The sequence below is a fragment of the Acanthaster planci genome, linkage group LG17 (assembly GCF_054643075.1).
Source record: "Acanthaster planci isolate LZ-2023a linkage group LG17, COTS_SCS, whole genome shotgun sequence".
NCBI classification, from domain to species: domain Eukaryota; kingdom Metazoa; phylum Echinodermata; class Asteroidea; order Valvatida; family Acanthasteridae; genus Acanthaster; species Acanthaster planci.
Window position 1 is genome coordinate 4715243 of NC_141793.1, and position 10481 is coordinate 4725723.

The following is a 10481-nucleotide window of genomic DNA, read 5'->3' on the forward strand; positions in this document are numbered from 1 at the left end:
GGGAGGGGATGCTCGTGAAATTCTGAGCCAGCATTGTGTACAAATGAAGCCGGGTAGCAACTTTCTGTGATTTCAAATGTTTGACTAGAGGATCTGGAGCAATGAGAATGGTCTTGTCTGTGGACTGCACTTACTTTGGTGGCATTGGTGGAATCGTCAGTCAGTGGAGTGAAACTGGTGTCTCCCGGTTTCTTCGTCAGCAATGCGACGGTGACTTGAACCGACTTCTCTTGTGCGACAGACTTTGGCGTGGTTGCAGTCGTGACTGGTTGGCTCGGTGCACTCGTTGATTGAGGCGGACGCATGGTCATGCGCAGTGCTGTGATTCTGACGGGTTGGCGGAATTTGCGCTCCACACTGGCAACATCACTCGAGCTCGGGTCGACTGAGAGGTCGGTAATGGTCAAGTAGGAAGTCACCTGATCGATAGTAAGTGCCCCGACTGGCGTTACCTCCGATTCAAGTCCTCTTTCTCCATCCATGGGCTCAAGGCAGTATCCTGAATCGCCAAAACATGGGGTAAAGGCCGGTTTAATGCTTCTGGAGTGAAAGCCTTGGTGTTGAAATCTCTTTGTCTTTGGAGAGGGACGGAAATGTAGAACGGCTAAAGTACTCGACTTGAAAGACTCAGACAAATCGTTTCTGTTGCATTTACCTGGAGTAGTTGACATTTCTGATGATGTTGTTCTGGAAGTGGTTGTTTCTTCGCTAACAGTCGTTGTCGGTGTCGTGACAGTGGTCACTTTGGTTGTCACCTCGGTTGTGGTATATTCTAGGAGAGGACGAAAATGAAACTGTTAATTCTCCTGGCATCGTGAGCTGAGTCAGGAAAAGGGTTCGGTTTTGCAGACACAGTTACTGTTGGCTTTGAAAGCGGTAAAGGGACAGCCCACCTTCTGAACACCCGAAGATGTGCAATTCCAGTCTTGCCGATTGAGCCCCCGTAACGGTTTGGAACTCGATGCGCAGTTGAACGATGCCCTCAAGGCTCTCGTCGTCAATCGGCAGAAGCAATCTCTTAGGCCGTTCGTCGTCAAGGCTGGCTTGGAAGATCTAGGCAATAATAGCAGGGAAAGCGTAGGTTGAACCTGGCTGTTAGGAAATGGAAAAGGAACACCTTTTGGATTCAAAGGTTGGGGCTGCTCTGCATGCATTGAGCCTGTGATTACTGAAAGGGTTGTCACCTTTCGCTGTGCCGAATCCTCTTCCCGCAGTAGAACAAACTGGGTGTCTCCCGGTTTCTTGACCTGCAGGGCGAATTCCACGTCCAGCGGAGCGGGTTTCTCAGCGGTACCCGCGGGAGTGGTGGCAGATGTTGGCAACAGCCTGAAACTGATGGCTCGGACAGTCACGCGTCTGGGGAATATACTATCTAGGCTGGGTTTCACTTCTGTGGCCTCGGTGATCGGAAGGTTTGTGAACTGGAAGGATCCCGCACTACCATCTAGCAAGTCCAAGCCCTGACTGTTGGCATCGGAGAGAAGTCTGGACTCACCCTCCATGGGATCCAGACAGTAACCTGACATGAAATCGTGAAAGAGATTCCTTGAAGTTCACGTATAAGCCGATGGGGAAAGAAAGCTTCACGAGTAGGAGGCTTGCGTGTTGAGACCTGTCTAACATTTCTCCTGAATTTCAAATCTGGAAGTGTAATCAGTTACAGATTCTCCACGTTTAGATGGCTTTACCTGGTGTTGTAGATGGTGGAGGAGTGGTGGTGACGACAGTTGTGGTGACAGTGCTGCTTCTTGTCCTTGGCTGAGTTGTAGAGTATTCTGTCAAGAATGATTGGTTTGGATGTCAGCAAGAGTAACGCTTTGAAATTTGACACTTTGGCAAGGAAGAATTCTTTCTGCATTTCTGAGGAGGAGCCGTGCCATGGCTGAAGAGCCTGAAACACTAATGATGACGTCGGAGATAGATTGCATGAGGGTTTTGAAGGCGCAAGTCAAAAACAGTAACGTCTTTCGAAACCTACCTTTGATGCATCCCAATACATGTTGCTCAAATGTTGTTGCGTCGGGATCACTGACATCTCTGAATTCTATGCGTAATTCGCTAATGCCATCTAGAGTGCCTTCGTCCTCTGGCAGCAGCTTGGTTGCTGGTTGATTTCCCTCGAGAGGAATGGTTATCAGCTGCAGAAGAGGGGAGGGGATGCTCGTGAAATTCTGAGCCAGCATTGTGTACAAATGAAGCCGGGTAGCAACTTTCTGTGATTTCAAATGTTTGACTAGAGGATCTGGAGCAATGAGAATGGTCTTGTCTGTGGACTGCACTTACTTTGGTAGCATTGGTGGAATCGTCAGTCAGTGGAGTGAAACTGGTGTCTCCCGGTTTCTTCGTCAGCAATGCGATGGTGACTTGAACCGACTTCTCTTGTGCAACAGACTTTGGCGTGGTTGCAGTCGTTACTGGTTGGCTCGGTGCACTCGTTGATTGAGGCGGACGCATGGTCATGCGCAGTGCTGTAATTCTGACGGGTTGGCGGAATTTGCGCTCCACACTGGCAACATCACTGGAGCTTGGGTCGATTGGTAAGTCGGTAATGGTCAAGTAGGAAGTCTCTTGATCGATAGTAAGTGCCCCGACTGGCGTTACCTCCGATTCAAGTCCTCTTTCTCCATCCATGGGCTCAAGGCAGTATCCTGAATCGCCAAAACATGGGGTAAAGGCCGGTTTAATGCTTTTGGAGTGAAAGCCTTGGTGTTGAAATCTCTTTGTCTTTGAAGAGGGACGGAAATGTAGAACGGCTAAAGTACTCGACTTGAAAGGCTGAGAAAAATCCTTTCTGTTGCATTTACCTGGAGTAGTTGACATTTCTGATGATGTTGTTGTGGAGGTGGTTGTTTCTTCACTGACAGTGGTTGTCGGTGTCGTGACAGTCGTCACTTTGGTTGTCACCTCGGTTGTGGTATATTCTAGGAGAGGGTAAAAATGAAACTGTTAATTCTCCTGGCATCGTGAGCTGAGTCAGGAAAAGGGTTCGGCTTTGCAGACACAGTCATTGTTGGCTTTGAAAGAGGTAAAGGGACAGCCCACCTTCTGAACACCCGAAGATGTGCAATTCCAGTCTTGCCGATTGAGCCCCCGTAACGGTTTGGAACTCAATGCGCAGTTGAACGATGCCTTCAAGGCTCTCGTCGTCAATCGGCAGAAGCAATCTCTTAGGCCGTTCGTCGTCAAGGCTGGCTTGGAAGATCTAGGCAATAATAGCAGGGAAAGCGTAGGTTGAACGTGGCTGTTAGGAAATGGAAAAGGAACACCTTTTGGATTCAAAGGTTGGGGCTGGTCTGCATGCATTGAGCCTGTGATAACTGAAAGGGTTGTCACCTTTCGCTGTGCCGAATCCTCTTCCCTCAGTAGAACAAACTGGGTGTCTCCCGGTTTCTTGACCTGCAGGGCGAATTCCACGTCCAGTGGAGCGGGTTTCTCAGCGGTACCCGCGGGAGTGGTGGCAGATGTTGGCAACAGCCTGAAACTGATGGCTCGGACAGTCACGCGTCTGGGGAATATACTATCTAGGCTGGGTTTGGCTTCTGTGGCGTCGGTGATCGGAAGGTTTGTGAACTGGAAGGATCCCGCACTACCATCTAGCAAGTCCAAGCCCTGACTGTTGGCATCGGAGAGAAGTCTGGACTCACCCTCCATGGGATCCAGACAGTAACCTGACATGAAATCGTGAAAGAGATTCCTTGAAGTTCACGTATAAGCCGATGGGGAAAGAAAGCTTCACGAGTAGGAGGCTTGGGTGTTGAGATGTGTCTGACATTTCTCTGGAATTTGAAATCTGGAAGTGTAATCAGTTATAGCCCTGACCGTTGGCATCGGAGAGAAGTCTGGAATCGCCCTCCATTGGATCGAGACAGTAGCCTGCCATGAAAAACGATGTTATTCGGAGGATCGGGATTCTAGAGTTGTTCACCACAATCCTTGGCCAGGCTAATACAGAGGAATGGTGGAATTTATTAGGGTTGAATTAGTTCTTTTTACCTGGAGTTGATGAGCGAGGAGACGTTGTCGTCAGAGTTGATTTTGAAATGGTGGTTTTGGTCGCTGGTTCTGTTTTTGAATATCCTTGAGAGAAGAGAATCAAATTAAGTTGAACAAAAGTGGATAGAATCTTGTTCCTTTGAAAGAAAAGGGCTGATGTGGAATTTTTTCTTCCATTTTTCAGTCTTTGATATGAGCGCCTCTTACAGTTGGGAATGTATTTGTGGAGAAGTTTTCTTATTTTTGATTTGATTTGCTTTATTGTGTTAATTTTTGCAATCAGTATATTATTACCAATGTTTTGCTTGTATTCCTTTGATAATCCAGAGCAATGAAGTATTTCTTATGGCATGCAAGGAAACAAAAAATCGGAAAATATAACCTGTTTGCTTGTATATCATTTTTTGGAACCCTGACTTGGTAATTGCAGGTAATGGAAAAGTCCCTTATCTGATAAACGTGATTACATAATTCAGCAAGTTCAACTAGAAACATAAAGTTTATAATGTATCTACAGATGATCGGCAAAGAGTGTTTATCAGAAATATTTGTATCAATTAATATTGTCCACACATTTATACTTACGAGAGCGCATTGGTTGTGTGGTTGTTTCAATTTGAGAACCTCCTGGAGGACCTGCATCAGTGAAAGTGTGAATAATTTAAACTATAAAAATTTCCAAGCTTTTCCGTAGGAGTTGATAATTCTCAATAAAATGCCATTGCACTTTAACGTGTATTTGGAGTTTTGATAAGTACATGTGACTGTGCGCTTAGCCTGAAGTTTGAAATCGGGAGAACAATTTGTGAAGTAGCATTTTTGAGTTACAAACATTCTACATCTCATACATTCAACTTATTATAAAAGCATTGATATTACTATGAAACTTTATATGCTTATTCCAGTTGTATAGAAATTTAATTCTAACATCTCTTTTTAGTTCGTCAATAGTCTTAAATTCAAATTTTGGTTGATGAAACGTTTTTTTCGAACAAAAAATGTTAGGATTTGAAACTCCTTCTAGACTTATCTGATAAAGATATGCTATCCATCAGAAACTACAAAACTAAATCTGTGTTAGTAAATTTGTTTTTGTGTGTCCGTGTATAGACATAAACAAAACTAACTGCTGTAGCAAGTACAAATTTAGGGAACATTCGTTATAAGAGGAATTTGGTTTCATCAGTCGTCAATACATAGGAGAACGTGTTGGCTTTACAGTTGTTGGAAGTTCTGAGTCTCCTGGGGGACCGATTTAATAAATGCATTAAGATGGACAAAATTATTTTCACAACATTTTTTATTTGAATAACTCAACAGTGATGATTGATGTAATCTTCTGTTGTCGATATTTCTGCATGGTGTAAAGTGGTGAATTATAAGAAATTCTCAACTATTAGTCTAAACAACAAACACTCTTATACACGTGTTTGTCACTTGTGTCATATAAAATGTGTTCAATGTAAAACCTATGTACATGGTTCGTTGATAAACACTATTAAACCTCTGTTGAATTAAGTTCACAGTTCTGAATCATCCAAATCCATTATGATTTCTGACACAAATCCTACGGATTTGGATAAAATCAACAATTGTAAATTTCTACGTACGAGAACGAATAGGCTTCGTAGTTGTTTTAACCTCAGAACCACCAGGGGGACCTGATCACAAAAAAGACAAAGGACATTCTCAGTAGTAATCTGATTGTAAATTATTCATTGAATTCAAACACAGTAAACAGTTTGGAATATTGTTATCTTACATTCTGGAACCCTCCAAACCAGATCAACATAAAAGCTAGGTAATATCTATTCCCAGAAAACTTTGCAATCAAAATTATTACCTCGTTTAGATTGTGTAGTTGAAATTTCTGATGTAGCCCTCAAAGTTGTTATCTCTTCACTAACAGCTGTTGATGTCGTGAAAGTTGTCATATTTGTTGTCATATGGGTTGTTGTATATTCTGGGAGAAGATAAAATAATACTTTGTTAATAATTGTGCCATCGTGAACTGTGCAGAAAAGGATTCAGTGTTCAAGACAAAACAGGCATTATTTCCTTGGAAAGAGGTGAACGAACGGCCCACCTTCTGAACACCCGAAGATGTGCAATTCCAGTCTTGCCGATTGAGCCCCCGTAACGGTTTGGAACTCGATGCGCAGTTGAACGATGCCCTCAAGGCTCTCGTCGTCAATCGGCAGAAGCAATCTCTTAGGCCGTTCGTCGTCAAGGCTGGCTTGGAAGATCTAGGCAATAATAGCAGGGAAAGCGTAGGTTGAACCTGGCTGTTAGGAAATGGAAAAGGAACACCTTTTGGATGCAAAGGCTGGGGCTGCTCTGCATGCATTGAGCCTGTGATTACTGAAAGGATTGTCACCTTTCGCTGTGCCGAATCCTCTTCCCGCAGTAGAACAAACTGGGTGTCTCCCGGTTTCTTGACCTGCAGGGCGAATTCCACGTCCAGCGGAGCGGGTTTCTCAGCGGTACCCGCGGGAGTGGTGGCAGATGTTGGCAACAGCCTGAAACTGATGGCTCGGACAGTCACACGTCTGGGGAATATACTATCTAGGCTGGGTTTCACTTCTGTGGCCTCAGTGATCGGAAGGTTTGTGAACTGGAAGGATCCCGCACTACCATCTAGCAAGTCCAAGCCCTGACTGTTGGCATCGGAGAGAAGTCTGGACTCACCCTCCATGGGATCCAGACAGTAACCTGACATGAAATCGTGAAAGAGATTCCTTGAAGTTCACGTATAAGCCGATGGGGAAAGAAAGCTTCACGAGTAGGAGGCTTGCGTGTTGAGACCTGTCTAACATTTCTCCTGAATTTCAAATCTGGAAGTGTAATCAGTTACAGATTCTCCACGTTTAGATGGCTTTACCTGGTGTTGTAGATGGTGGAGGAGTGGTGGTGACGACAGTTGTGCTGACAGTGCTGCTTCTTGTCGTTGGCTGAGTTGTAGAGTATTCTGTCAAGAATGATTGGTTTGGATGTCAGCAAGAGTAACGCTTTGAAATTTGACACTTTGGCAAGGAAGAATTCTTTCTGCATTTCTGAGGAGGAGCCGTGCCATGGCTGAAGAGCCTGAAACACTAATGATGACGTCGGAGATAGATTGAATGACGGTTTTGAAGGCGCAAGTCAAAAACAGTAACGTCTTTGGAAACCTACCTTTGATGCATCCCAATACATGTTGCTCAAATGTTGTTGCGTCGGGATCACTGACATCTCTGAATTCTATGCGTAATTCGCTAATGCCATCTAGAGTGCCTCCGTCCTCTGGCAGCAGCTTGGTTGCTGGTTGATTTCCCTCGAGAGGAATGGTTATCAGCTGCAGAAGAGGGGAGGGGATGCTCGTGAAATTCTGAGCCAGCATTGTGTACAAATGAAGCCGGGTAGCAACTTTCTGTGATTTCAAATGTTTGACTAGAGGATCTGGAGCAATGAGAATGGTCTTGTCTGTGGACTGCACTTACTTTGGTGGCATTGGTGGAATCGTCAGTCAGTGGAGTGAAACTGGTGTCTCCCGGTTTCTTCGTCAGCAATGCGACGGTGACTTGAACCGACTTCTCTTGTGCAACAGACTTTGGCGTGGTTGCAGTCGTTACTGGTTGGCTCGGTGCACTCGTTGATTGAGGCGGACGCATGGTCATGCGCAGTGCTGTGATTCTGACGGGTTGGCGGAATTTGCGCTCCACACTGGCAACATCACTCGAGCTCGGGTCGACTGAGAGGTCGGTAATGGTCAAGTAGGAAGTCACCTGATCGATAGTAAGTGCCCCGACTGGCGTTACCTCCGATTCAAGTCCTCTTTCTCCATCCATGGGCTCAAGGCAGTATCCTGAATCGCCAAAACATGGGGTAAAGGCCGGTTTAATGCTTCTGGAGTGAAAGCCTTGGTGTTGAAATCTCTTTGTCTTTGGAGAGGGACGGAAATGTAGAACGGCTAAAGTACTCGACTTGAAAGACTCAGACAAATCGTTTCTGTTGCATTTACCTGGAGTAGTTGACATTTCTGATGATGTTGTTCTGGAAGTGGTTGTTTCTTCGCTAACAGTCGTTGTCGGTGTCGTGACAGTGGTCACTTTGGTTGTCACCTCGGTTGTGGTATATTCTAGGAGAGGACGAAAATGAAACTGTTAATTCTCCTGGCATCGTGAGCTGAGTCAGGAAAAGGGTTCGGTTTTGCAGACACAGTTACTGTTGGCTTTGAAAGCGGTAAAGGGACAGCCCACCTTCTGAACACCCGAAGATGTGCAATTCCAGTCTTGCCGATTGAGCCCCCGTAACGGTTTGGAACTCGATGCGCAGTTGAACGATGCCCTCAAGGCTCTCGTCGTCAATCGGCAGAAGCAATCTCTTAGGCCGTTCGTCGTCAAGGCTGGCTTGGAAGATCTAGGCAATAATAGCAGGGAAAGCGTAGGTTGAACCTGGCTGTTAGGAAATGGAAAAGGAACACCTTTTGGATTCAAAGGTTGGGGCTGCTCTGCATGCATTGAGCCTGTGATTACTGAAAGGGTTGTCACCTTTCGCTGTGCCGAATCCTCTTCCCGCAGTAGAACAAACTGGGTGTCTCCCGGTTTCTTGACCTGCAGGGCGAATTCCACGTCCAGCGGAGCGGGTTTCTCAGCGGTACCCGCGGGAGGGGTGGCAGATGTTGGCAACAGCCTGAAACTGATGGCTCGGACAGTCACGCGTCTGGGGAATATACTATCTAGGCTGGGTTTCACTTCTGTGGCCTCGGTGATCGGAAGGTTTGTGAACTGGAAGGATCCCGCACTACCATCTAGCAAGTCCAAGCCCTGACTGTTGGCATCGGAGAGAAGTCTGGACTCACCCTCCATGGGATCCAGACAGTAACCTGACATGAAATCGTGAAAGAGATTCCTTGAAGTTCACGTACAAGCCGATGGGGAAAGAAAGCTTCACGAGTAGGAGGCTTGCGTGTTGAGACCTGTCTAACATTTCTCCTGAATTTCAAATCTGGAAGTGTAATCAGTTACAGATTCTCCACGTTTAGATGGCTTTACCTGGTGTTGTAGATGGTGGAGGAGTGGTGGTGACGACAGTTGTGCTGACAGTGCTGCTTCTTGTCGTTGGCTGAGTTGTAGCGTATTCTGTCAAGAATGATTGGTTTGGATGTCAGCAAGAGTAACGCTTTGAAATTTGACACTTTGGCAAGGAAGAATTCTTTCTGCATTTCTGAGGAGGAGCCGTGCCATGGCTGAAGAGCCTGAAACACTAATGATGACGTCGGAGATAGATTGAATGACGGTTTTGAAGGCGCAAGTCAAAAACAGTAACGTCTTTGGAAACCTACCTTTGATGCATCCCAATACATGTTGCTCAAATGTTGTTGCGTCGGGATCACTGACATCTCTGAATTCTATGCGTAATTCGCTAATGCCATCTAGAGTGCCTTCGTCCTCTGGCAGCAGCTTGGTTGCTGGTTGATTTCCCTCGAGAGGAATGGTTATCAGCTGCAGAAGAGGGGAGGGGATGCTCGTGAAATTCTGAGCCAGCATTGTGTACAAATGAAGCCGGGTAGCAACTTTCTGTGATTTCAAATGTTTGACTAGAGGATCTGGAGCAATGAGAATGGTCTTGTCTGTGGACTGCACTTACTTTGGTGGCATTGGTGGAATCGTCAGTCAGTGGAGTGAAACTGGTGTCTCCCGGTTTCTTCGTCAGCAATGCGACGGTGACTTGAACCGACTTCTCTTGTGCAACAGACTTTGGCGTGGTTGCAGTCGTTACTGGTTGGCTCGGTGCACTCGTTGATTGAGGCGGACGCATGGTCATGCGCAGTGCTGTGATTCTGACGGGTTGGCGGAATTTGCGCTCCACACTGGCAACATCACTCGAGCTCGGGTCGACTGAGAGGTCGGTAATGGTCAAGTAGGAAGTCACCTGATCGATAGTAAGTGCCCCGACTGGCGTTACCTCCGATTCAAGTCCTCTTTCTCCATCCATGGGCTCAAGGCAGTATCCTGAATCGCCAAAACATGGGGTAAAGGCCGGTTTAATGCTTCTGGAGTGAAAGCCTTGGTGTTGAAATCTCTTTGTCTTTGGAGAGGGACGGAAATGTAGAACGGCTAAAGTACTCGACTTGAAAGACTCAGACAAATCGTTTCTGTTGCATTTACCTGGAGTAGTTGACATTTCTGATGATGTTGTTCTGGAAGTGGTTGTTTCTTCGCTAACAGTCGTTGTCGGTGTCGTGACAGTGGTCACTTTGGTTGTCACCTCGGTTGTGGTATATTCTAGGAGAGGACGAAAATGAAACTGTTAATTCTCCTGGCATCGTGAGCTGAGTCAGGAAAAGGGTTCGGTTTTGCAGACACAGTTACTGTTGGCTTTGAAAGCGGTAAAGGGACAGCCCACCTTCTGAACACCCGAAGATGTGCAATTCCAGTCTTGCCGATTGAGCCCCCGTAACGGTTTGGAACTCGATGCGCAGTTGAACGATGCCCTCAAGGCTCTCGTCG

General features: G+C 46.1%; 1 long non-coding RNA gene across 1 annotated transcript; it reads right to left on the reverse strand.

Annotated features, from left to right (window-relative positions):
* Nucleotides 1–3991: 3991 nt before the first annotated feature.
* On the reverse strand, nucleotides 3992–5656 carry LOC147796297 (uncharacterized). The gene is made up of 3 exons (XR_015428144.1): nucleotides 5604–5656; nucleotides 4579–4629; nucleotides 3992–4077 (listed from the first exon to the last, which is right to left on the reverse strand). It is a non-coding gene; the product is annotated as an uncharacterized LOC147796297 (long non-coding RNA).
* Between the last annotated feature and the right edge of the window lie 4825 nt (nucleotides 5657–10481).